At 41.0% G+C, this 21,161-nt stretch overlaps 1 protein-coding gene across 4 annotated transcripts in view; it reads left to right on the top strand.

Annotated features, from left to right (window-relative positions):
- Positions 1 to 6,781: 6,781 nt before the first annotated feature.
- LOC133345234 (uncharacterized) overlaps positions 6,782 to 21,161 on the top strand; it is a 32,996-nt gene continuing 18,616 nt past the window's right edge. For 2 of the 4 annotated variants that reach the window (XM_061555812.1, XM_061555813.1), the window contains exons 1-6: positions 6,782 to 6,862; positions 8,248 to 8,429; positions 14,598 to 14,675; positions 16,711 to 16,847; positions 18,605 to 18,667; positions 19,143 to 19,230. The gene's annotated coding sequence lies outside the window, so the exon portion shown is untranslated. Of the gene's footprint in view, positions 6,863 to 8,247; positions 8,430 to 14,597; positions 14,676 to 15,821; positions 15,867 to 16,710; positions 16,848 to 18,604; positions 18,668 to 19,142; positions 19,231 to 21,161 lie in introns of all 4 variants that reach the window. The other 2 variants (XM_061555814.1, XM_061555816.1) reach the window with 2 other exon arrangements.

Genomic DNA, 21,161 nt, shown 5'->3' with positions numbered 1-21,161 from the left:
TCGCAGAGCCACCGCCATATCGAGGACACGAGCGACGGTGGCTGTGTTAGTGTGAGACATTTAACAAAAAAATATGAATTTGGACCGAAAAGATTGTAATAAAAAATAAAATTTAGATTCAACGCTTCCATGCTTTTCCCATCTAAATTCCATCATGTGACGTAATATTGACGATACAGCATTATTTGATAAGAAAAGGGCGATACACGTTCGAGTTTAAATTATTCTTTAACTTGTGGAACTTTTTAAAGAAAATCAACTATTGCATTTTGTTTAATTAAATTAACTGCAACAATAATGATTTCAAATTCAAAATCAGGTCCCAAATTGAGCCTGAAACTTGGCATCCAAAAAATGAAATCCGAAACTCATCCCTTGTGCGGTACATTCATACTCTATTAACATCTGTTGCCTGTTCGAAATGTCGGTTGCATGGAATATTAGTGTTGGTTTTATAAATTATACAGGGAATTGAACCAATTTGTTCTAATTTCCCATGGCAGCACGTGGTTGTTGATTCATTTCAAAGTTAAACAAGGTTTCTCGGGCCTACGAGGCAATCCACACCAACAGCTTCTTTGCCAGAGAGCGGCTGAGCGTGTTGTGACACTTTACGACAGGCCACCCGATCAACCCAAACAAGTGGTCCAGAGATTAATCCTGAAATGTGAACCTTGCGGGTGTGACGTGTTTGTTGGCTTTACAGTGGAAGCAACAACGGAGCCTTGACACCCACCGTGCTTGCATTTTTAAGCCATTTGGAGTATTTATTTCTAGATTTGAAGCTTTCGTGACTGCAAGGATTCATATTCTTAGGTTTTTTCGGTAAAGTCACGTAGGTAAAACATTAAAATTGGAGTGTGTTCATCGGCTGCATTGGACAATGCAGGTTTATTAGGGTGAGCAGCACAGATTCTAAAACGTAAAACGTACAACAGCGAACAACGATGGATTTCGCTGCACTGCCTTGTTGCCCACAATATCCCGCCGCAGCCTATAGCACCGGTTTAATGCACGGCGGTTGCCCAATCCATCAAAGTAATCCACGCCCCCCACTGTGGGGAGGCCCTCATCCAGCAGTGGATTGACAACGGGGCTGTACGTGTGCAAAACACTCGACTGCACTATATTATATCGTAAACGTACTGGAGTTTATGATTTAATAACTTTTATTGAGGCGTAATTAGATAACAGTAAAACAAATACACCTTGGATTTACTGTGTTGAATAGTCTTGCAATTGACGAAAAAGCTTAATGATATGCAATGTACAGGTGCTTATGAAGGCATATACATTAATCTTCTTGGTTATTTCGGTAAAGTCACGTAGAATTGAAATAATAAAATAATACAAATAAAACATAATAAAATCATTCTCACGACGTTTCGGCCACAACACAAGTAGCCGTCCTCAGGTGGAGAACAGGTCTGTCGAGGAGACAGAGTCTGAATGACAAGCTCCACCTGAGGACGGCTGCTTGCGTTGTGGCCGAAACGTCGTGAGAATTATTTTATCATGTTTTATTTTTATTGTTTTATTATTTCCATTCTACGTGACTTTACCGAAAGAACCAAGAAGATGAATCCCTGCAGTCACGAAAGCTTTAAATCGAAATTTAAGGCATATGCATTCATGTGAAGCTATTGAACAAAGATCATGCAAGGTATCGACTATCTTTCCTTCAGGAGCCAAGTCAACACCACAATATACATAACAGAGCCAGTTCACAACAAAGCCTCAACATATTCGACAATAACATTGCCCAAAAAGGAAAAGTATATATCCAAGTAATGTTTCGGGCAATTGCCCTTCTTCATAACGAAGAGATTTTCTCTTTGATGTTGCCACTGACATGTTTTACTTGATTGACAAATGTGTTGAGGTCTGTGTTACGCGTGCTCACGTACCACGGCCAAAGTTAATTGTCACAAAAAAATGTAGTTCGCAACAGACCAGAGACATCATGGTCTTTTGGCAGTCGCTCATGGTGCGAGAATATCAGAGGTGAGAGATTCCCAACTCGTATCATGATGTCAGAAAAGCTGACAGCAACTCACACCGTCATCTCAACACAGAAACGTACTCTCAATACCAAAAAAAACATGTCTTACTGAACTGAGGTTATTCGACAATGACGTTCAGCTTTGGAGGCACTCCAATGTAAACAAATGGTACACAAAATACCAGCAGCTATAGACCGATGAACCTATATGGTCATGTAAGGGGAGTGGTAAGGGAAACGGATCTATAATTTTGACTTAAAACTTTCGTATAAAAGATTACGGATTGCGATAGGATAAAAATACAGCTCCATCTCAAGATGCTGTAGAAAACCGTGGGAATATTTAATATCGAGAAGCAGCCATAGGCAAAGTAAATAAACAAGGTGAAGGGGTTTTAAGCCATGTCAGTGAAAATCTTCCACAGTGTTCACGTCTAATGCAAGCGTCTGGCTGTCAAGTCAGCAAATGTGTTTGGGCCTCCCTTAGGCCGACTTAGCCTTTAATGAGTGCAGTACAAAGTGCAGTCTGTGAACATCTGAACTCTAGAGACTGAGGTGGTCAGCCACGGTTGGTGCTGGCCACACCAAACTTAAAAGCGACTTATCTAACATCACCTGTGCCTCCACATTTGCACATGCACACGTACTGTGCATACTTTAATATACACGCACATTCAGTCTAAACAAAAAATATAGAACTATTTTTTATTCTAACCGGGTATGGCCGACCGAGCTATGTAGCTCTTAAATTTAGATTTAAAGCTTTCGTGACTGCAGGGATTCATCTTCTTGGTTCTTTCGGTAAAGTCACGTAGAATGGAAATATTAAAATAATAAAAATAAAACATAATAAAATAATTCTCACGACGTTTCGGCCACAATGCAAGCATCCGTCCTCAGGTGAAGAATAGGTCTGTCGAGAAGACAGAGTCTGAATGGGCCTCCCTTCTCGACAGACCTATTCTTCACCTGAGGACGGCTGCTTGCGTTGTGGCCGAAACGTCGTGAGAATTATTTTATTATGTTTTATTTTTATTATTTTATTATTTCCATTCTATATGTAGCTCTTTTTTAGAAGCGACCTGGCCACAAATGTTAGCTCAACGAAGTGGCTTATCATGTGGCAATGTATTGCAGCCAAATACTCCAAATGCGTAAATGTGGAGCGAAAAAGCAGGGGACCCGGAGAAAAATCCACGCGATCACAGGGAGAACATGCAAACTCCAAATATATAGGCGTCAGGGTCGGGCTCGAATCCATGACATCGTGTACACCAGGCGAGGTAGTTAATATCTCGTCACTGCGGCACCAGTCGTTCTTGCATACAGTACAGTAATCTAATGAACATACATTCACACATATACCCTTGCACATACAAACGTATACATTCCCACACACATGCAAATGGAGAAAAAACACAAACATTTACCTTTTAATCTTAGAGACTGTTAGCGAGCGCCTATTGAGGCTTGAAACACGCATGAGGGGGTGATGTGACCAGCACCTTAACCAATTGCATTGTCTCTCTCTAAAACACTGCACGAGGATTCATTCAAGCTGAGTTTATGTAGCAGAGGCCCAGGGCAATCCACGTTATCTGCGTCTGGGAGTCAAACTCAAGTGACCGGTGTTGTAGCAAAGTGCGAGAACCACTGTGCCATCGCACTTGTGCTGATAACAGCACAATCTCTGCGTTTGTTCCATCCTCACCAATGCTCACCCCTCCCTCACTCGGTCACTTACAACCAAACGTGACACCACTCAGGGCTGCTGTCACAAAACAACTACAAAGGGAAGGAGTGACAGCCTTGGATAAAGTAGCACCAGTCAGCAGAAAGTAATCCGGGTAATGTGTCCTATCAGTTATTACATTTATCAACCTAAGGTTTCAGCTTTCCACAGAATGTCAAGACACTAATGGCTTAGTGTTTGAACCCTATGGCAACGGCGGAAACGCATTAAGAAATCGGTGTAGATGTGACAAACATATTCAGGCTGGGTATATAGCTGAGGTCATTCCGCATACCACGGTGGTTTTTGCAAAAGGTACATTATTACTATGTTTTAAGTTTAAACACTCCACTCATATACAACCAATGAGGTGCATTTAGGGGACAGGACTGAAAGTCTTCATACTGTGTTTTTGGTATGTACCACGTGTTGTTCTGTGTGATTTCTGACGTTTGTTTAGGAACAGAACTCAGTTCCTGTAGAAGCTCCCAGCACGTGGAGCGAAACGTCAGACATCATGCCGAACAACACGCAGTACAACCCGGAAATGCATAACAGAACTACACAGCACAACCGCCAAAACTTACGCAGTCGTAATGCAAAAATATTTCAGAATTTTCTCAACAATTAAACACCAATGACATCCTGGGCCTGAGTTTGATATTAGAAACAACTTCAATTAAACTGAGTTATCAAGTGTGGCACGTTTCTCATCAGTCATCACTAATGATTGTACGAAATGCATTATATCAAAATTGGTATATCACCTACTGTGGTAAAATTTAAATCCGCTTGACAATTACCCGATTGCAGAGTGCATGGCAAAGCACAGCATCGCTAATGTGGATAACAGATCACTTGCAGGCACCTCAGCAGGAGTTCTCTAATGAGGATCACGCACTGCTGGATGGACACTTCATCTCTCGACAAGATGACGATAGCACAATTAGAATAACATTGAAAATAAAATATTCCAATAGTCTATTAAAGTAAAGTCACGTAGGTATACAATAAAATTAAATCACGACGTTTCGGGCGCACACACAAGCGTCCACCTAATGACGAACCCAAGAAATACGTATACCACTGTTCCAGTCTTTAACCACGTGTTCCTTGGGTAAATTATTTCTTTGCATTTCTTCCTGTAAATGGTGCATTCATATTTTATGCGTACGTATATGGCAGAGGAGATATCTGCATTTTTAGTCTGCTGCCAAAACATATCATTGTTATAAGCCATGAGCTAGCCACTGCTGCATGAATGCTTCTCCACGCCATCACCATCACTCATGGTTCTGACCCACAAGCCGCTACTGTGTATATCTTTCAATAAAATACATATTTTGGGATGTTAGGATGGAGTGATGGTGCACTGAATCCGTAAAACTGAGTTTGATTCCCAGGCATACCTAACTTCACTGGAGAGGGATATCTGGACAATGCTTGGGTCCACTTCCTTGACCAATCCATATTGACCATCGTGGTGAAGTATGGTCAAACAACCCCTTTGACTAACATGGCATGGGAAGGCCTTCATCCTGCAGTGGATTAACATGGACCTCTTTTTTTCGTTAATATTGGAAGTTCTAGTAATTACAATTTGAATGCGTGCTCATTATTTGAGTATGATACAGATACGCTCATGGTATTCAATGTTCTGGCAACAGGTTAACTTTAATATCGAACGAGACAGCATTTGTTTTATGAGCATGATTCTGCTGAGATCCACAATGTGAAAACCAGTCCATTTTGCTCGCTTACAAAATGCTGCTGTATAATGGTCTGAAAATGGATTAAAATATCTCTATTCGTCATATATGAAGACACAGGAGGGAGTTCTGCTTGTCGAGTACGTATATGTTCGTCTGCTGTTTAAGCTATTTAAACACATCTCACATATTGTGCATGGAGCTCCTTTGCCACCTGCTGGACAATCTGCGAAACGCGTAAAGACAACTGCCACTTAAACAATAATATAATCTATCATGGGTCTGATATTCATCCCATCATAACCTGGTCTGATATCACCCGTCACTCGTGTTTAGAGCCGTGAGTCCATTTCGGGTCACCAGATTCATAGCGCAGCGTGCTTAACCGCTATACCACTGCTCCACACCAATCACGTGCTATGAATAAGGTTCATTAGCCTACGTCACCGATTCTATATTTCTCCTTATAAAGTAGTGTTTTAATTTGAACCTTTGCGCCGCTGACAATTTTTAATTCAGAAAACGCGTGCCGTAGGCTGTCGCTAGTATCGTGCAATGCATTTATGTACCGTGCGTTGGTTTCCGCATGTCCTGATTTGACCCCTCAGTCGAGAGCTTGATCTGTGGTCTGGTGGCAGGAATTTATGTTAGCGGTGCAGTCGTGTGATGCAATGTATTACAGTACAGTACAGTTTTAATAAACCTACACTGACCGAGAAATGTCCTGGTTTGGTCATTGAAAAATATGGCAAACCCTCTGCTGGCTGCCTTCAACCCACACCGGCCAGCCTTGGTGAAGTATAGTCAAATAACCCCCAAGATCAACACGGCATGGCGAGGCCCTCATCCGTCAGTAGATTGACACACGTGATGTACTCTTCATGTACTGTATATGATACACCCTATTGCAGAGGTGTACCGTGTACTATGTATGAATAATCATCATTCTTTCGCAACCAATCGGCCCCCAAACATCGTTTTGCGAACGCGTCTTTTCAAACAGCGCTCATTTCGTGCGAATCAAACTCTGGGGCTCGTCTCGTCGACAGAGTCAGCCTTGCGTGAAGTAACTCCGGTGCCGAGTTGGCCACTTGTTTTTGTTTGGTTGACAGGCAACTTGGAAACTGTACAACAAGTAAATAATGAAAGCACGTGCTCGCAACCGCACCCCCTTTTACCATCGACTGCACGTGTTCTCGGCAGTGACGTCACAGGGGGTACGACGCTGCAGAGGCAATCCCTGCAAACTGCGTTTTGCTCATACAAACCCACGAAACACTCCCACACTCTGACACCAGAAGGGCTAGTGACAAGTGGGAGCTAGAGCCTCGAGAGGATAACTCGTTCTATACTCTTCAAGGCTGGCAACTCGGTCTATACTCTTCAACGCTGGCAAGACATCTTTCCAGGAGGCAGGAGGTAGGTTTTTTTGGTGTTTGTTTGTTTGTTTGCCCCATTGCGGTATATTCACCACTGCCACACGACATCCTCAGGTCCCGGATAGCTTTGCGGGTGTAGCCATTTGAACTGCTGGGATGTGCGTACTGTAAGGCGTGGAGGGGTGGCTTTAGGGGCAGCATCCCAGGGGGCCTTCGACAGCTGAAGGGCCTCCAGAGATTAAGCGAAAAGTTATTTCGTTTGCGGATGCTGAATTTTTATTTGTTGTTAGCCTTGTTAAAAAATAAATTGGATTTTTCTTTAACTTTGTTTTATTTTTGGAAATATTACTGGGGGTGGGGGGGGGGCCTCACGTTACCTGTAGCCCAGGGGGGAGCTACAACATCTTAATCTGGCCCTGACTGTATTCAGAACTGCACAACCTCGTGCCTTTTACGTGTCAATCCACTGCTGGATGAGTCGCTGCGAGTTGAAGGCATGTGACATACAGTGCACGCAGAAGAATACTAATTTGAAATTTTAAAAAAATTGACATCAGTGTTAGATACAGTTCTTGCAATTGGCAGGGAACTTTTTTTAATTTTTGCAAATGTTAACAAGTTGGGTGTGGAGCACTGCGTTATTGACAACCGGTGACCCGAGTTCAATTCCCGGTCACGGCCCACTTAAGTGGCTCCAGCAAAGTGAAATCTGATCCGGTCTTTCCATCCACAAAGACAAAAGTCCACCCGTGGAGCCCCAACAGACGAATATCGGAGCAAGCGTAGCCATGTTCCACCCTTTGCACCGACACCCACTGACCTAACGAAAGTGGTTAACAAGTACACTCTGGTATCCAGAGAATATCCATAGAACAAGCGTTGGAATCGGTGACGAAGCCCCCCCATTAACATCGTAAATTGACCTTGAAAATAATCCTGAAAGCAGGGAGATTAGTGCTGGATGCAGAGGTCGCATTTGCGAATTTTATTGGGAGACTACTACATTGTGGCATCGTGGTCTGTGACTTTTTTTAATCATACTTGCCCAAGCTTGATACATCGAACTTAAATCATTAATTTATATTTACCATTTTCTCTATTTTGTACTCGTATAGGTTTTTTTTTGGTGTTGTTTGCTGTTCTAACTTTGCTGACCCCATGCCCATACTGGGACATCTGTGTGGTGGGAGGGGGGTAAAAAAAAGCTTCATAGCTCATCGGATTCCCCCTGCGGTCTAAATAAAGATGTTGAAGACAAGCAGAATTTGTTCTCAACGTGCACTACTGCTGTTGCGAATGTCCAAACGAATACCAAATCTCCGATCAAAGCGACTTTCCTACTTCGAGGAAGGGGTGGGGGGGGGAAGCAAATGTTATGGGCACGGAAGTTAAAATGATTCATCATCTGTCACTGGTCCGTTCAAGTGGCGTGATTACGACGGTGGGCGGACCTTTAAGTCGTAGTTCAAGGTGCACAACTTGCACGTTCCATTGACGGCGGGGCGAGCGTGGGAGCAAGGTGTCCGTGACGAAGAGTGAAGAGCTTCGTTGCTCTTCGGATTACTCCGGTTTGAAAATTCACGTCAATTTTTGCCCGCCTCCTTCGGGTAAGTAGAACTCTTCAAAGTTGTAAAAACGTAATGTTATTAATCTGCTTGCAATTGCCTACCGTGGACATTACATAGAGTCATTGTCTCTACACGTTTGGTAACATCATTGGGGAGCGGTGGTGTTGTGGTTAGCGCGCTGCGCTGCGAACCTGGCGATCCCCGGGTTCGACTCCCCGCTCAGAACTGGTCCTAGGCATCCTCTAGGTCGACTCAGCCTCAAATGAGTACTCGGTGCGATGTGTAAACATTTCCACTGGGGAGACAAAGGTGGTCGGGCGTGGTGTGCCGTGCCGGCCTTTATAGGTGCTACTCGCTAACAGCACTTGCCCCAACATTCTAATAAAGCCACAAACACCGGCGACGATTATCTGAACCGGTCCCGGTGTGTAAAACATCGCCACCCCTTGGGGAGTCAAAGTCTCTTCATCTCCCCCCCCCCCCACCAATCGCTTTGTAACAACGTTGGCCTTGTTAGCAGCAAGAGGGTGGTGGGGATTGTAGCATTAATACAACACGCTGGAGGTGGCAATGCGACATTAACCACCGCATGTTTAAACGCAGAATGCGTAACGATTCGGTGATGTGCGTTTGTCGATTTGAGCGTGAAAGGCCGTGGCCCACCATCGATCAGATTATGCGCCAACATTAATTGATTATAAACAAAATGATAAGCTGGTAAACTTCGTAAGTGGCGTTTCGGGAAATGTATGAAATGCCATTGGGGGGTGTTGTGATCAAATGGAGAAGACCCTTCTTTCTTTGTCCTTGCTGACCATCCACTGATGTAGCAAGGGCCTCCTCGAGGAGGAGAGGAGGAAGCCTGAAATGTCACTTGTTCTGAGAGGTTTGCGGTGCCCACACTTCTAAAGCGCGTTAACTGCGCTTTAGAATAATTGGGTTTGACCCTTTCTGGCAAATAAACAACAGGTGTTAATGTGTTCAAACGCCAAATAGAAACCTTTTTACGAAGAATCCTGTATGCATTTAACCACGCGTACTTGTGAACAAGCAAACATCTTAACATCTGTATGAATTCTTGCCCGTATCAAAATATTACAATAGGTTTTACCCTTTCTGGCAATAATACAGGTGCTAAGATGCAAAAAAAAACATGCTCCATTAATGATAAGCTTTCGTGACTGCAGGAATTCATACTAATTTAATTTTTCTATCTACGTGATTATACCGTAAGACCCAAAGAGTATGAATTACTGCAGTCACTAAAGCTTTAAATCATTATTAGAGCAAGTATGCTCAAATAATAATCTATTCATTGTCTTTGAAACACACCAGAGACAGCTTTCTTTAGGGCCTCGTCTCAAAGTGTTAGGGACCAGAGAACGCCAAAAGACGACCAGCACACAGACAATGCCACTATCAGGACATGTCTAGCTCTAGGTGAGCAGCTACAATGTAACCTTTCTTGCCAGTATCAAAATATAACAATAGGTTTTACCCTTTCTGATAAAACATTGCATGTTCACCACAAGTACGTGTGTTAATGGAGACAAGGATACCTTGCAAAAGGTTTCTGTTTGCTGTTTGAGCATCTTAGCACCTCCAGTTTTAGTTTTGCCAAGAAAGGGTAAAACCTATTGTTAGACTTTGATACTGCCAAGAAAGGTCCCATGTTGTTCGCTGCGTGGACAGAGGGAATCGGGGGGGGGGGGGGTTATTAAATGTTTCTATACAATCAAGCTTGCCGCATTGTTTCAGCTGCCACGCCGGGGAATCGAATCCAACCGGTGATCCTATGGGTCAGCAAGAGGAATATTGCAGTTGCATAGTTTTTGTTATTGGGCCAAGGGACATTTCTAAAGTTCACAAAGGTCGTGGAATGGGTGCGTTTATATGAGACAATGAAGAGACGTATTTGGCAAATTTGCCGTGTTAAATCAGATATCCATACCGATTGTATGACAGTACAACGTACATGTTTTACAGTACAGTATTACAGGACGCCGGTAAATATGGCACAAGTGAAAACTAGGAGAAAAAATGGCACAATAAGAATCAGAGGGTTAGGCTTAATCAGCTTATTCCATTCAGATCTGTATGTAATTGTTAGCACAGTACTTCGATTACCACATTAGCTATAACTGTTAGTACAGGACTTTTAACTGTTAATACAGTGCCGTTTCCGTGTGCCATGTGTTTACCCTCGTTATAACTTGTGTCATTGTTTTACTGTGCCAATTTTACCCGCGATTGATAGTAAAACCTTGCTCTTGACGGCCCTTATCGTGGCCACCACCCAGACCATATCGATTGATATCAATTCGTCGTAACCTTTAGGCCCTCCACCACTCTGCCCCTCCTGTGAAGGTTTCTTGGCTTGGTTTGGCAAGCTGGGATGTTGTAGACTTAATTGACTAATTTCTTTGTTGTGATAACTTGTTTGTGGCTTTTGTTTTGGTGCCATTTATTCATTTGTTACTTATTTTGATTGAAAGTAGGGCTTTTCATTCGCATGGTAGGGGCTGTCTATGGGATTTGGTCCTCATATATAATCAAATGTATTGCGTTGTGGGATGCTATTAACATGAATGGCGCTATATAAAATGAAAGCATTATTATTATTGATGGAACAATTGACGACGTACTGCTTTGAAATGCCAGTTGAGGTTGACGGGCTACTCGACATGTTTGGAATGCCACTTCATGGACAACTTTCATAAAGAACGTATTTGTTCCCGTACATCGAGGGATGTCTGTAGTGTACCCCGCAATCCAACAGGTCACCCAATATAGTGGCTAAGCAACCTGAAATCGACCATCTGATCTTTTTATCGGTCATCCCAAAAAACAAAGTGAATTAATATGCTGTACAGTAAGTATATAATCAGACTCTTTAGTTATACTGGAGGAATCCGATGAGCTATGAAGCTCTTTTTTCACAGATGTCTCTCGCTTGGTAATTTTCTTGCTGTGGATTTCACACCTGATGATGATTGCTTGTGTTGCAGTCGAAACGTCGTGAGAATATTTATTGTTTTATATATATTATTTTATTATTTCCCTTATACGTGACTTTACTGAAAGAACCAAGAATATGGTATACAGGAGTTCGTCGGTTCGATCCCGAGCCTGACACCTGCTATGTATTTGGAGTCTGCATGTTCTTTCTCTCCGTGGTCGCGTGGGTTTTTCTCCGGGTCCTCCAGGTTTTCCCTACACATTTGGAATCAAAATGCTTGTAGAGTATTTGGTTGCTGAGATACATTTTCACATTGATAAGCCACTTTGTTGAGCTATCATTTGTGGCCAGGATGCTTCTGAAAAATAGCTATATATTAGGTTTTTTCGGTAAAGTCACGTAGGTAAAAACATTAAAAAGGCAACACAAGCTTTCGTCTTCAGGTGAAACCATCACAGCAATGATACAGCAATTTTGCTGTGAAGAGTATAATAGCTATATAGCTCAGTGGGCCTTAACTGGTAAAATGTACCTGATGTACCTGATGATTGCTTGTGTTGCAATCGAAAGGTCGTATGCTATTATTTAAATTCTTATTTTCTCTTTCTACGTGACTTTACCGAAAGAACCAAAGAGTAAAATGTAAGATATTTTAGTTTTTAGTTGTTGCTATTGTTGATGTTATTGCTGCTGTTGCCGATGTTTCTGCTATTTCTGTTGTTGCTGTTGTCGCTGCTGTGGCTGTGCCACAAGGCAAGTCCAGGCTGCGTGTTGCAGAAACGCAAGAAGGCCGCACAAAAAACAGCCGTTTTAGCTAAATCTATTAAAATAAAATAAAAATAATTGGTTAAAAAACAAGTTTTTCAATGCATACTATTGTATTTGCACTCAAAAGTAGAAAATACATTATTTTGACCTCAGAATTAATTAAATTTACGTACTGAATAAAAGTGGGTGGTTTCCTTTCGACATGTTTAATTTTCTTAATGAAAGCCACCCACATTTATTCAGCACATCAAATTGTATTAATCCTGGGGTCAGAATTATTTACTTTCTACGTTTGAGTGGAAATAAAAGTGTGTGCATTGAAAAACTTTTTTAAACAAATAAAAAAAATTGTAAAAATTATTTGTCTATGTACATGTTCATTCTAAGATCTCAATCCAGACAATAATAATAGTTCAATATTGTCGGAATAATTCTAATATATTTGAAATAGTGTAATACAAATTAAATAAAAAACACGAAGAGGCCCAGGATCAGTGTGTCCTGGACTGGTTCTTAAAATTAAATCTTGAATTGTCACGCATATATCCGAAGATATTAAGCATGAAAGATTTGAAAGAATATAAACAGACAACAGGACAAGTTTAATAATAGTGTGGAATACCAGTACTTTTTTACGATTATGAATGAAAAAAAAAACATGTATAAAAGCGTTTACATCTTTAATAAACACTAATGAAAGATACAAACACATAGGAGCAGCAACAATAAGTGCATGCCTGTTGAACCTGTTTTAAGTACTCCCAGTATTATATAAAAAGTTTAATCTTAATTCAAAAATAATAGTGGCGCTTATAATAGCAGTGGTCCTTATATAATAACCATATGAGATGTGAAATTGAATGAAAATGTAAATATATGTTCACGGTTTATAATACCCAAAGTGGGTCAATAATTATTTGAAGCAAGTTAAAATGGCCCACATTTATAATAGTATCGCCTTTAAGTTCTAAATCGTTTACACCAACTTAGTACATGGCATTGGTCAGTGTTGAATGTCCAAAGTGTATTTCCCAATGTAAAACCCATTGAGCTATAGAGAGCCCTTTTTAAAGATGACTTTGCACATAATGAATATTTACCACAGGAAAAAAGACCAACAACATGGTATATAACCTACATCTATCGTGTATTTAGACTTTAATTGAGAGCAGGTTAGCTATGTTTATCTCACAGTGTTTGCAGTTATTTCCAAGACTTCCTGTTAGCAGACGACTGCATATACATTGAAGACATTCATAAAATGGTTGACGCCTCCATTTTATCGTGGCTTGACCAGACACATAAACATTAACATTATTTATAGCAGCAGTACTGCTTACTTTATTTCACTGCACACAATATAATCCTATTTTTGTGTCTATTTTACCTCAACATTTTAATTTGTAACTTCGCCGTTACGTTTTAGAAGTGGTTTTCTAGCACACGTTCAGGGTTCTGACGTGGTAACATGGTTTATCATTTATTTGCACACTGGGCTTACCATCCAGAAGGGTTGCCAGTTCAGTTAGATCTCCCGGTATGGCAGTTGCCACAAAGTGGGCAATCTTCCTAAATCCACCCACAAGTATACATGGGATCAACACAGTTAGTCAGCAGGTCACGTGCGGTGGATAAAGTGTGCTTACACCCACCTAATACATCAAGGTAGTGAAGGTAACCGAACACGTAGGCTTTCGCGAGAAATACTATTCACACTAAAGTTATTTTTTTTTCGCATGTGATGGAGTGACTTGTGGATACTCCCAACTCTTCCAAAGATGTCTGACCAGCATGGAAGAGTAGGCAAAACGTTCCCTGTAGGGTTTGCACTCTCTAGAGCTCCCTCGAGTTGAGGCTCTTCGGCCAGCAGTGGCATAAACAAGAAATTGCAGGGTTGCACCTATACCCTTTCACTGAGAATGACCAGGGTAAATTTACCACGCGTTATCTCGGGTTTCCCTGCTGTGTGATTTTTCGCGCGTGACAGTGCGTTCTGAATTCATTCCTAAAGTTAAGCTGAAAACGATTACCAGATTTTGACTTTTGGAACCAGTAATCAGTTTTGAAAAAGATTGCAAGTTTTTCAGGTTATTGTTTGAAAACCTAAGATTTACACACACCGATTGACTCACAATAGGAAAGGTTTAAGTTGAAATGCCAGTTGAGGTTGACAAAACATCACCTCTCGAGGGTCAATAAAATGACTACCACTTTGTGGGAAGTCAACAAGGACAGTCCTGTAGAGTAGCTGGCCCCCCACCATTAGAATGTGGAATTTCCATCACTGGCTCAAGTCAATCAGCTGAGCCGAATGCCATTAAATAATCATATTGGCAGGGAGACAATCTTACCCTTTGACTTGCTAGCATTATTACATAGAAACCTCTTATAATGTTACATTTTGGGAATATTTTTTAACAGATCAATATCCAATGAAAAAGCGTTCGCAAATTAATGATGTGTTTTTTGTTACTTTGCAGCATGGCGATTGGGTTTTTTCTTCACCAAGAGGAGACGTCTAACATATCAAAGAGATGCAAGTGGCGGGGAGAGAACAGGTAATGGACTCTCTGAAGCTTCCTCTGTCTCCTCTTTCATTTTAAAGTGTCCCAATTAGAGAATTAGAGTTGCAGCAATTGGACAAAACGACCACGTCTTTCGGTTGTAAGGTATGAGGGCACATGTCAACCTTTGGTTAAAATGGAATGTGCGACTGCAGTCCAACGGATGGATGAGTGAATGTGGTTGGAGATGCTACATTTTACATTGGCAATGTCTCTTTTGTTTTTTGATCACAGGCCGAGTTACTCGAATTTTAAGCGAGTATAATTGGCTCAAACAAAGTAAGCGTGTTTACTGGATGCTTGATTGTTCTAAAGCTAGGAAAGCTGCCCCATATTGGGCCTCCTGTGGATCGTGACAGTAATTTATTGCTGTTTAAGCCAAAAATACTTCCCACTAGTTTCAGATAAAAAGACACGGGGTCCATTTCACTACTGTACAAATCAGCCTATGTGCCTTAAAAAAAATTCAGCATTTATGTTTGGCAAACACTATACTGGTTTACAATTCTGATACGTATTTGTTTTAACGTTTGGCCCCATGGTAGTTATATTCCCAAATTCTCTTAATCAGCCCTGGACCACCCAACAAGATTGTCCTGTTTACAAAGATTATTTTACATGTGCCGATGTATCGATCAAATTGTGACCAAGAAAGCTACCGGTGGCTTAAGACTGTTGTATGATTTCAATGCCAATTGGGATCTGTTTAGCAAATGCTGTTGGGTTGACTGACATTTTATTCAATGTACTCCACGAACACCAAACACTGGATTGGTCCAACCAAATGCCACTGGTAAACATTGGTCTTGAAAGCCCCTGGACGATTTACTTGGGTGTATCTTTTTTACGTGCTAAAATAGTCTGCTTAGCTATTATTTATGATTACACTAACTTTACTACCCGGCTTCGCCCGAGACTTGGATTCTTGTCTTGGATTAATACACGGCCTATGCGGAGAGTGGGAGGGGGGGGGGATGCGTGACGTCAGCAGGCACACTGCGTGACGCTGCCGCATGCAGGGTGACATCACAGATGTGACGTCACCGCTCACTTGCCGTGCAAAATATTACATGCAGTATTGCGCCCCCCCCCCCCCCAAAATACTAAAGTCTATTTTTATACTTTTTGCATTGTGTACAGTCTGGAAGCTACCCACATGCCAAATTTCAAGTTGCATGTCGGGAAGTATGCTAAACATTTCGAACAAACACACATATTCACAAATTTCCCTTTTATAGATAAAGATATAGTATGTGCACGATACCCCCAGGCCTTTCTCCAGCCATGCTGTGCAGGTAGTGGGAGTTATTTGACCATATTTCACCACGATGGTCAGTATGGGTTGGTAAACTTGGGAGTATGGCAGTACACAGCAGCAATATGTTTTACCACACGTCACTCTGCTACCCACCTTGACCCAGTCACCTGGCATGCGGTGTTGAGCCTGGATAGTGATAGCATGGGCAGCAATCATCTAGAACAGGTGATAGAGACATTGCAGTGAAGTATTTGTTTTTTTTTAATACATGTACAAAATGAACCTTAATATAATCTTAACATTAAATTAAAAGTTCCACGTGAAAGTTCGTGAACAATAGAATATATATTTTGATTTGAAGCTTTCGTGACTGCAGGAATCCATATTCTTTGGTTCTTTCGGTAAAGTCATGTAGGTAGAAATAAAATAAATCACGACGTTTTGGGCGCAACACAAGCGTCCATCATTAGGTGATTTATTTTATACCTACGTGACTTTACCGAAAGAATCAAAGAGTATAGAATATATATATTTTTCATGTTAACATTTGTGAAGAGTGGAATTTAGCACCGGATGATATTTCCTGTGTTGTTAATCACCCATTCACTTGTGACATTTCACCTAATTGGTAATTGATTCTCCTACTTAACAAAGTAGCTTATAAAGGCTTGATAAGCTTGTTTAAAACACACACAATGAGTCGTGTGTTACCTGTGTTTATGAAGGTTAAACTTGCAGTAAAAAGTCCACATCTTTTTTTCGAATACACAGATGCAGCGTCCTTGACGTGAACTGGATTTTGAAAATAATGAAAATCGTTGCCTTCCTGTGTCACGGGAACCATCACCACTTGTGCAAAGAAGATCAGAACTATCACAATGTTGAAAGGTTGCTTGAAGAGGTGATGGGTGAGTGATATGTTCTGGAAACACCAATAGAACATAAATGATCCTTTCAAATGTATTGATGTTTCATCAAAATAATTATGAGAAATATGGTGCTGCTCAGGGGTCACAGCAGTGAGGTGGCACAGCTGAGATCCTGTGATTGAGTCCAGGATCTCGCCTGTGATTGAACAAAGGTCTCAATTGTAGTAAGTTTATTGCCTCGATCTAGTCGTTAATGACTGTGCACAAACAATTATGACGTAACATTTGGTTTTTCACATATTTTTTCGCAAAATTTCAGCAGTGAGAATTAAAAAAAGTGTTGGTTTGACAGAGCGTTTGACAAAATGCACCACCGAGTGTATATAGAAATACAACTCGATGGTCATGGGTGGTTCTGTGAAATGTCCCAATGCAGGCTGTTCTCTGGATGGATGCTTCGCTCCATGACTTGACACCGATAGTACAATTAGAATAAAATTACCACGAAGCACAAGAACCCTTTGAAAGAACAGCATGTACCTTGTCCTCCAGGCAGTACAATTTAATACAGGACTCATCATTAGTTTATTTTGGATTAGATTGTGCAAGTATGACAGTGTTTACACTGTAACCCTCCACCACTCGAGAGAGGCAATCAAACTTCAAAATTTTGCTACATTCCGGTTTTCTAATAATAGAAACTAAACTGGAGCATTTCCCACGTGACAACTTGATTTGATTGGCTGAATTTAATGGAATTGTTTGGAAATTGTGTGAGGTGGTTCAATAATTTGTAACTGCCTTCACAGAGGTTAAGAACAGTTACTAATACATAAAGCCAAGTACAGTTTAACAGGTGATTGCAAAATGCACAATTGCCTACCATATATGCCTGCACACCATACTTATAGAGTCAGTAGTATCTGCACACATGGGGGGGGAGGCGGGGGAGAAGAGGACATCGGTGGGGGCGAGAAGCTCTCCGCAGGAGCTAGAATAAGGCGGCAGTAGGTTGCCAGAATTCTAGTACAAATAGATTTCTCACTTTATTTTAACAAAAATAATTAAAATAAAGTCCTGTTCAAACTCAGCCTTGAGGGACACACATCTTTTGTTTAATTTCCTCTTCGGTGGTGGAAACTTCCTATTCCTACGGCAGAATTAATCATTCCATTGTACAGCAAAGATAGTCTTTTCACAAATCGGTGCTCATCGTATTGACGCCGGGTGGATGAATGGTAGAATAATTCTCCTAAGCGGCATTCAAACTCGTACGCTTCCCAGTCACTCGCGTGTGTTACCTGTTGCGTTGCTTCGTGCTGTGCGCACACGTGCGTCATCTCGAAAGAACGGAAGTGGGGTTTTTTATTTTGCGCTTGGGCCTGGCCTACACCATTTTGTCTCTTTAAGTACGAACATTTATTAACAGAAACAATAAAGAGCTTATGTTCTTGGTTCTTTCGGTAAAGTCACGTAGAAGGGAAACAAAAAATATATATTTTATTATTTTTATATTATTTTATTGTTTCCCTTCTACGTGACTTTATCGAAAAACCAAGAATATGAATCCCTGCAGTCACGAAAGCTTTAAATCAAAATTTTAATAAAAAAAAATAAAGAGCTTTAAAAACAAGAAATACCGTTACATGGATAAATGACCACTCCAATTGCATTATGAATGGAATGAAAGTCTTGCCAAAACATTTGTGATACTTGTTTTTCAACCCGTATATTTAACACACTGAAAAAACCAGTCACTGCAGTGTTTTGATAACGATTCTCGTTTCTACTTGCAGAATTTATGGCCTCAAAATGTTTTGCAACATTTCCCTTTTTTAAGGCCTCTGCGAAAGTTACTGGTACGTATGCAGTAAGCATGCACATAGGTCGTTGTATCTTTCTTTATAAAGGTGCGCTATTTTAATGCCTTTAAGCATTGGAAATCGTAATAATATACTTGTACATTTTTTCGATTTATGAAAAATGTAAGTTCCATTTATTGAAAATGTAAGTTGCTCTTTGAACCTGGCAACCTGAGTTCAATTTATGGTAAACGCCAGTGACGAGTGATATCAGAACCAGTTTGCTTCACACCCCCATGACCAGCATGGTATAGGGATGATTTAACGAAGCAGTGGATTGACAAATGTCTATAAATTATTATTATTAGAATTGTGTTTTTCTTTATTTTAAAATATAACTCTGACTGTTGCTGAAGATGGTTTAATAATTAAATATTCCATATTGCTCGCCCTTTTAAGGAACAATTAATATATATTGTGTACATCCTGGTTATGGTCTTTGAAGCAATGCACTGCCACTGTAATTATTCAGAAACAAGCGAGATGGCCGACACAGAAGAACAAATGGTATCTGTGAATAAGTGTACACAGACAGATTTTCCGGACGTTCTACCACAGAGGTGATTGGAATAACAGGAGACACTGCATGACACTTGCGATGCATCATATTTATTGCCATGCACACTGATTGCTACTGGAGCTCATGACCGACAATCACTTTCCTTACATCCTTTGGTAACTCATAAGATGCAATAATTATTGTGAACGAAGGAAACTGTTTGACAAGAAATATGTGTCCGGCTCTAAGACTGCTAGACAAAGTAGTTTGCCTCATCTATAATGACGCAACCAATGATCCACTTGTGTTCATAATTTTTTGCAGACCTTTGTTAATCCACTGCTCGATGAATGCCTACCCACGTACATATTGCTGTTTCAGGTTGTTTGACCATACAGTACTTCACTACACTGCCCTGTGCGTGTTGATGAGGTCAGGAATCAAACTGAGGTCACCCGGGTTCAAGGCACAATGTACTAACTATTGCACCACTGCTCCATCCGATTACAATTTGCAGGGTGTTTTATATTTTTATTTCAACAACGTTCCACTCTCAGATCTCCATTGCTGATGGTGGTTATGTTCAAATGAGGTCTAGATGCTATGTCGGCAAATGTTCATGAAAATATATATTATACAGAACATAGTCACACTGATCTAAGGGTATAATGTGTTGGTGAGAGGTGGCTGCGTGGCCCAGAAGTTTGAGCAATTTCTGTTCTTGGGTATGGCAATATGTTCAAGAGCTAAATGCCAATGTCGAGACCACAGTGGTTTACTATATGGTCTATAGTTTGGATTGCATGGCCACAATCAAACTGTGGCTTGTCTTTGATTTTAAATTCATGGAGGAGATGTACGCATCGCCCTGTTGATGTTTTGATGCATTTGACGGTCACACCAGTGTCTTCAAGGAATGTCAAACGACTGGAGGTGCGATATTTTAGTCTCGAATGAGCCGTTTATTCTGGAGGTCTGCATTGTTCCACTCAATTCGCCATCATTCTTTTGGATCTGGGTGACATTCTAGGATGTTGACCGCAGCACGATCCCAGAAGGGGGATCGGGACTTGAGTCGACGACGAGGAACATTGTTCAGGTCTTGGTTGATGATGGGTGCATGCTTGTCGTTGGCAATAAATGTGTGAACTGCCTTGCAGTTTGCATGCCTCTGCGAAAATTTGATGGAAGAATGTTCACGAGAACAGAGAGCCAGGGCATTGGTATCGGTTGCAGTGTTCCGGTAATGATGTGCATTGGGTTATTTAATTGTGCATCTGGCAATTTTGCGTACTGGCTCCGAGACCTGGCTGGAGGGAAGTGTGTTGCTCTCCAGCCAGAGGCACCCCAGGTCATTCCTTCAAGTTTCTCTCGCAAGGAAATTCTTGATTTGGTCTTACAATAGAAATGTTTCATGTGGCGCTTAAAGGTCAGGCCTCTATTCATGATCACCCCTAGATATCTTGGTGAAGGGTCATTGTGCACTGACTGGGTTGTCATAGAAGGAAACTGCTTGCGTTCGTTTTGTAAGTATTTACTCTGAGTCTCCAGTGACTGAAATATTCCTTCAACAAAATTAGATGAGTGAGCAATGAACCGGCACCACTGAGATGCTGGGTTGGAATTTGGGTCTCAGACACCCGTGATTATACCAGATTCCGAAGTGTAAGCACGTTTCAGCTCTCAGCTGTCAACAATGACTGCTAAAAAAAATCGTCTTTCATTAGATTATTCACTTAATTTGGATTATTTTTACTCTCAGGCTTAAACCATTCTGTTTGGTGTGTGATTGAGTAGCCACACTAATGTGTTTCTCATATGGTTTAAGATCTATTGCAGACTTAAGTCGTTCTGTTAAGTCATCTTTGAGGTCCCTTTTCTGACAAAGGGTGATGCACAACTATATGTAGAGTTTCGGATAGCATTTTTTCATCACATGCAATAATAAGCATACTTTAATTGGAGAGAAAAGCAAAAACATGTCATAAAATA

Source organism: Lethenteron reissneri, chromosome 21, assembly GCF_015708825.2.
Source record: "Lethenteron reissneri isolate LAM-NWPU_2019-01 chromosome 21, ASM1570882v1, whole genome shotgun sequence".
In the NCBI taxonomy this organism is placed as follows: Eukaryota; Metazoa; Chordata; class Hyperoartia; order Petromyzontiformes; family Petromyzontidae; genus Lethenteron; species Lethenteron reissneri.
The sequence above is the reverse complement of the archived record's forward strand: the minus strand, read 5'-3'. Positions and strand labels throughout refer to the sequence as shown.